Consider the following 7,300-nt stretch of genomic DNA (forward strand, 5'->3'; position numbering starts at 1 on the left):
GGTCACTCCAAAACTATCATTGTTCATTAATTTAGCTTGAATTTCTATCTTAAATTGTATATTATTTCAGTCGTAAGGGTTGCTGGAGCTGTTTTTGAACATGAAAAGCTTTTAAAGTTAGAAACTAATCATTAGATATCTTAAAAGTAGGACACTGATTAGGCTAAATAAGTTTGCTTTTGTCATCTTCTTGAAATACTTGTTAAAATTTAATTGAGAACCCACTAAAACACGTTACTTTTGGGACTGGTTTCATATAGTAAAATCATCATTTCTGTAAATCTCAACGTGAAACATGACTTCAAACTGTGCTGTAAAAATCTCCAGTTGTGCTGAAACGGACACAATTTTTTTAAAATCCGCCACATATTGGCTGGAAATCTGGACCAAACATGGCAAATATTCACCAAAGAACTAAAACAGAAGTGATGTAAGAACTCAGCCTTGAGGTACACCTATACAGACAAAAACATTACAAATGGCAAAAAAAAGATGAAGATTGAAATGTGAGGCTTTGTCTTAATACTGTCATCTGTTTACTATGTAAACATGTCTGTGTGTCAAGGCTCTAGAACTACAAACTGGTTTAAAAATTTATTTGACAGAGAAAAAAACAACAAAAAAAAGTTTTTAAAATGTATTTTTATTATATCTCTGGAAAAACGTTCGTCCTTCTGTTGGTATTTTTCTTTGTAAAAGATCATTTGACTCACTGCCAGACGTGCACACATCCATATAATTAGCTTAATGTGAGAAATATAACCGCAGAAGAGCAGCAGCCTCCAAACGCTCAGACCGTGTTTTCTAACGTTTCAAACAACAGGGTCAGGGCCGACGCACGCAGAGGCAAATACAAACACACTGAGCTGCAATGAGAGGGTGGGTGATTTATTTTTACCTACTGAAGTGCAATAAAAGCTAAGCTAGGCAACCCGTGGCTGTGGCGGCGTTTTGAACGCAAGCGGCAGCCACAGAGTGAAGCGGATCTGCTCTCAGCAGAAAACAGACCTGGAACAGAAACGGCTCCAATCTTATGAGACGGTGGGATTTCATTTGCTGGATTCTTTTCATGTCACAAGAGCTGCTGAGAGTTTTAAAGCAGCATGGGGTGCAGAGTCCCATAATGACATTAAATGCAGTAAAGTCTGCAAAAAGTGAGTTTTATAATCCAAACTGGAGCTGAAACTTTCGGATGAGGCTGGAGGTTTTCTGTCCGCCTCGGTGTGACCGATCTAAGGTGAAGATCGGTGAAGGTGAAGGTGGTTGGCTGACTGTTTCATATCATCCCTTACGGGAATGTCTTGATTTCTGGAGAAAATGTTTAGAAGTCCCACTGATACGTTGATGTTTGTGATGACGTTTATTCATGAAAGCACCAAAACTGTTTGTGCCTCTGTGTCCAACAGAACCATTTTGTTGCAAATATGATGTAAATTTTTAACAAAAAAAATGAAAGGAATTTGTGAACTTGTTTTTGATTAGGACAGCTTTAAAATATTATTTATACTTTAAAGCTGATTTTAAATCTTTGATATGTTCAGGCGGCAAAATAAGAAAAGCCATAGCTGATTCTCATATATTTGTCTAATAATCTGAAACTTTGACTTGTTTTGAGACTCATCATGAAGGATTCCTTTAGTGTTTCTTCACCAATTATTCACTTTTAAAGCTGAAGGTGACTTAAAATTTAAGTAAAAGTCAGATGTTTGTCTGAAGTTATGCTTCCATCTTTAGTTAGAGACTTTATGTATACATTTAAAAAGTGTAGTGTAAATCTAGACTTGATTTAAAAAAGCATTATTTCAAGTGTTTTTATTGTAATAGCACAAAGTGTAATGATATTTTCATGTTTCTAACAACAATATAATGAGTGTTTGTATAAAATGCGTTATTTATATTTTATGCAATTGGGTGAGAAAGCCTCATAAGTCAAAGATCCATCGGTGGGTTTTAGGGAAAACTCTTAATTTGCACTGGAATCTGGTTTCATGAGAGCAAACAATTATTTCCACTTTGTTGAAGAAAACGATGATTGTTGATCCTCCTGAGCTGGAAGGACGTCGTCGCGAACAGCTGAACAGGCGGTTCGTCGAGGAAATCTTATGTCAGACAACAACTTATTTTGTTTTTTACAACAGTATTATATGCAAAGCAGTTGTAGTTTTTCCCGTGGACTAATATTTTACTGCTTTCATGATGGTCATGGAGTTTGCGGCAGCATAAAAGTACAGCTGATGGAAACAAGCGCACCGGTAATCTGAATAATGAAACGTGTGTGCAGCGGGTATTATTAGCGTGTTGTGTGCCGACATCCTGCTGCCTGTGTGCGTCCTGGGCTGAGTGTTCAGATGTTGAATAACTCTGCAGGTCTTTTTAAACGCCTCTCGCATTACCGACGTTTATGCTCAAGATCCATTTCAAGTGTCAGCTCCATAATTATACCGTAGGTTTCCTCGTATTCAGGGAACAATTTGGCAAAAACATGCCACACATTTAGAAATACATAACTGATATTAGCTGCTCCATGTCTGCTGGGCTTTGCAGTAATGTATGGGCAGAGCTTTAACCCTGAAATGCAATAAATGGTGTTAAAAGCGACATTTATCTAAATCAAGTCAATACTGCAAGTGATTTACGCTGTAAGAAAAATCAGTTACTGTAATTAAAAAAAATTAAGAAGGATTTAATCAATTTTGTAAAGAAACCCAAAGCCTTCAATTAGTACTATTAAAAAAAAATAGGTGTCTGTTATAGGAAACTTTATGGTTTTTATTCAGCCTGCGATTCAGCGCTTGCAGTCAGTAATCTGCAGCAAACAAGTGTGTGTGATCAATAATCTATAGGAATGCTGCTGTGTCCATCATCAATACTGTAAGCAACTCCAGTGTCTGGATTCAGTCTAAAGGAATCCAGTGCTTTTAATCAGCGATATAAAAGAATCCAGCCTCTTTAATCAATATTGTAACAGCGCTGTCCCACTGAAGCTAAGGAAATTTCAAAAACCTTACAGTTGCTTAGGCCAAAAACTGATTTTTTTTTTTCCTCTTATGGATGTTGGATTAGAAAATGATTGCAGCATGACGTCAAAGCCTTTGTTTTATTTATAGTTGGTAAAATCGGAACCATATCTGTTGACGAGGTGTGAAATCTGAGAGGTAAGAAGTAAACATTTAAATTCTCCAACTACCTGATGAGCTCATCCAAAGTCTTCATCTCAGCTGTAATATGTGATTAATTGTGTAACCAGTAAATAAATTAACATTATTTCTGCTACGAGCAATGTTTAAAGACTGGTTCTTGAAACCAACCCTGAGAATATACGTCTTTAATCATCAGTACAAAGAAAAATGCTGCTTTTATTTTGGAAAATTACTCAGTGGTGATCATTAAACACAGAGGCATTGAGTTGTGAAACAGCACAGATTTTATCCTGGTTAATCACTCCTAATTAGTTTCATATCAGCTCATTTTATTTATGAGTGACAGATAATTGTTTGTGTCTCAGTTAGTCCATTAAAAAGGTACATCACTTAAACCTTTCATGGTGTTGCAGCTGCAAAATTATAATAAAATTTTTAACATCGATAGAGAGAAATGTGCAACTATCTATCGATCTATTTGCATGGGGTGTTTTCTTTCATTTCCCATTTTCAGGTGTGGATAAAAAAAGGTCTGTCACCTTATTTCTTGGAGAAAAAGTAAATCATGAATTATTAATTAAAAGTTAATTAAAAAGGCATAAATAAATGAAAAAAGCTTCAGTCACACTTGATTTGCTGACTTTGTTCGGGTGCCACTAAATGTGTAATTTTGTGAAACAAAATAATTTCTCACCAAATTTTTTTTTACTTATTACCTAATGAATGCAAGAAATTGAAGGTTAGACTGCTAAAAAAATGTTTAGTGTGATATTAATTTCCTGTAATAAAACATTCATTTATTTTCAAGCATTTTTCAAATTTGCCAGTAATTGTGGAGGGCTGCGTCTATCTGTGATGACATTTTAATTAGGTTTTTCTTAACAGCATTTTAAAGCTTTCTAAGTAGCAGGTGTTTTTCTGACGTGTGAAAGGTTAATGGAAAAGGCTCCAACATCATCACAATGTTCAGCAGAGATACAAAGGACGGAGTCTCATCTTTATGAGTCTTACCTTCAAAACCTGACAGAATTGTTCACTGAAAGCTCAAATAACAGAAAAAAAACGTACTTTTTTTCTTTACTGCAATTGTAAAAGAAAATTATTTCTTTTTGCATTCCCTCTTAATTAAACCATATGTTTGGACATTGAGACAAAAAATAAACAAATAAATAAATAATTTGGACATTTTTTCTTTACCTAACCAGAACATACAGCTAATTTTATCTTCATCTGACTTTCTTACCTGGGCAGAATTTTAACTATAAAAGTAATGAACACGACTGTGGAGAAATTCGTTTTTATGTTAACCCTTGACCCTTTTCATGTGACGTCACGCCCCTCAGAAATCCGCTCGCTCCGCCATGACGGACGTCAAAACTACCAATGCGCTCCTTTAAAGCCCGACAAAAAACAGACATCTGCTAGCCTAACATCGCTTTTATTTCGTTGATTTCACTTTTGAAAATGGTCTCAGGGTGCTGCGCGGTCGGATAGAAACCTAACTTATCATTTTATTGCAGAACTTTTAATGAGGAAAAAATCGGCTGTGGATAGCGGCTGTTAATCATAATGGCCGTCAGCTGTCAATCATTATTACTGTCAGCCCTCGGTGTATCCGCGGATTTGCAGCGAACACCTTTTTACAAGGTAAGAAGATTAACGTTCATATACTTTATAAGTAAGTATGATTAGAAAGATATATCCGATTTGTCATTATGGAGAAGATACGTGTCTAACCGTTGGTAACCATGGAGACGGTGCCGCACCGTCATGTAGCCTAGCATGTCTGGAAATACTGGTTAGCATCTCGTCTTTTGTCCGTTTTAAAGGCTCCTCCGGTGTGAGGAGAAACGCTCTTTATGACATAGTGATATAAATATTGTGGTATGAATTCAGGCAAAGTCTGTAATTTGATCAACACATCAGGAAGGAGGAGGTATGGGTCGGTTTCTAAGCTAGCTGTTATAACTAAATACATCCGTCTATGAGTCCCAACCAGGAGCGTTACGTTCACAGACAAATTAGTTTGACTCGAACAAGTAGAAGCCACGAAAAAACTGCAAAAACATTGGAAAACTATTTCAGTCGCTCTATTTCCAACGCCCATCGTGGCACCTCGAATGATTAAGTTGCAATGGGTCAGGGCAATAATAGTGATTTTCCACACCATAAGCCAGTTTCTGTGTATATTGACGGAATTTTTAAAAGTAAAACAAATGAAACATGGCACAAAACTGTAAAGTGGGGAGTAAATTAAGGTTTTCAGTTTCTTGTTTAGCAATTAAGTCATATAGTTTAGACATTTTTGTACCTAAATTGGGGAAAGTTCTTGTGCTCATTTTCCCAACACTGTGTCCATAACGCAGGATCCACACTGTGCAGCTGGCCATGTCTGCTGACCTGGAAGAGATCCAAGAGTCACACAGCCTGTCATTTCTCAGGATTCCTCCAGACCAGAGGCGTAACACAGGAAATATTTAAAATCAATGAACAAAGCAACATGTGAAAAAACAAACCATTTTTAAGATACAGTGAGCAGAGGGGAGGCGGTTGTTGTCCGGATCACATTGATCTGTAATGATTCCACTGTTGTTTTCTGACCCGAAGCACCTTCAGATTTACTCATTGTTCTCTCTCAGATATTGATCAGTCGTCCTCAGAATGACCTACAGAATCCGAATCATAAATTTCACTTTGTCTTTTGAGCAATGTGTCAATTTCAGAGGAGGCTGAGGAAAGCCCTGAGTTATTGATTGGACACCTGATGGTCCCAGCAGGGTGGAAGCCCGCTGATTGTTGTTATGTAGTTGGACCCAGCAGTCAAGCTCGACCTCAAGGCAGAACCGAGAAAACTTTCTACTCTTTGGCCATTCTTGTTTTCAAAATCCTCCAAATTATTTCTGATCAGGATGTTTACGGAGATGCTAAGGCATCATCACATCTTTCCCCCCCAATTTGTTTGGTGCATTTTTCTGATCAGGATTAAAGTTCTTACAACTGTTGGTTCAAAAGCCACAACATTTAGCCAGTTGTGCATGTTATAGTAGCAAATTCTGTCTAACAAAATGTAAGTCCTGTTGGACATGCATCAATTCTGTCTGCTGTTTTATAACATTATCATTTGTTTCAAAATTAACTCTCTATGATTTCTAACTTACCATGCCTTATAAAACTGAAAGAGTCACTACATACAAAAATATTTAAAATCTGTCGTTTTTATGCACATTCTTTCCAGAAATTGGCTCCCAAATTGAACCATTACCCTCAGTTTTCAGAAATGGCCCTGTTTACAGTTGTGCATAGTTTTATTTACTGTTCTTTATTTTCTCACAATGCTGTGAAGAAATTAGAGCTGCAGAGAGCAAAATGTGAAGCAGACGCATTCAGTGTCTTGTACTCATTTATCTCACCAGATGCAGTAATGTGTGAACAGCCGTTTGAACATTTTCAGGCAGTGTCTCTGAGACCTGAAGCTCTTAGCATTGGAAAACACTCAAAGGGAACCGTGAAAACATGACAAAGCCATTTGAGCATCTTGTACATTAACATGGTGTCATGACTTTTCATTTTGATGACACTTTCAATGATAAAAATATTTGCTTTTGATAAATAAACTATCCGTTCTGAGAAAGTGATACGCTTTGCAGGTTATCATCTAGGTTTTGCAGTTTTTACTGATTGTTTTGAGAAATGCACCAGCTGGAAAACTGGAAATGAAACAATTTGAGAGCATTACATTAAGCCCAATGTGGTATAATGTTATGTTTTTACGATGGAAGTCTATATTCTTGTTTGCTTCATGCTGACCCTAATTAACCTTGGTCAGCTTTGGAAACCACAAATAATGTTTATAATGTTTCCTTGCACTTCACGTCAAATATCTGCTTTGAAGTGGCCAAAGCCACTGCCTGAAGTAGTTTTTCACTTTTTAATTTTATATCGTTTCAAAGTGGAGATGACTGATAGAGCCTGGAAAGAGGAAACTTGCTGATGGTCGGAGACTCTCAGGACGTCTGGGAGAAAAAAGATGAGTGAAAGCGATGTACTGGCTTTACAGCCTGCTGTAAATCTCTCCATCACTTTGCCCTTTAGCGGCTGTTAAAATTTACAGGAGACAAGTGCGGGAGAAGAGAAACGACAAAAAAGGGCCAGGGGAAGAG

At 37.0% G+C, this 7,300-nt stretch overlaps 1 long non-coding RNA gene across 1 annotated transcript; it reads left to right on the plus strand.

The window, feature by feature from the left end:
- Positions 1 to 4,488: 4,488 nt before the first annotated feature.
- LOC107837950 (uncharacterized) lies at positions 4,489 to 6,773 on the plus strand. The gene is made up of 2 exons (XR_001664000.1): positions 4,489 to 4,787; positions 5,507 to 6,773. It is a non-coding gene; the product is annotated as an uncharacterized LOC107837950 (long non-coding RNA).
- Positions 6,774 to 7,300: the final 527 nt, after the last annotated feature.

Source organism: Poecilia formosa, unplaced genomic scaffold, assembly GCF_000485575.1.
Source record: "Poecilia formosa unplaced genomic scaffold, Poecilia_formosa-5.1.2 Scaffold192, whole genome shotgun sequence".
Lineage (NCBI taxonomy): Eukaryota > Metazoa > Chordata > Actinopteri > Cyprinodontiformes > Poeciliidae > Poecilia > Poecilia formosa.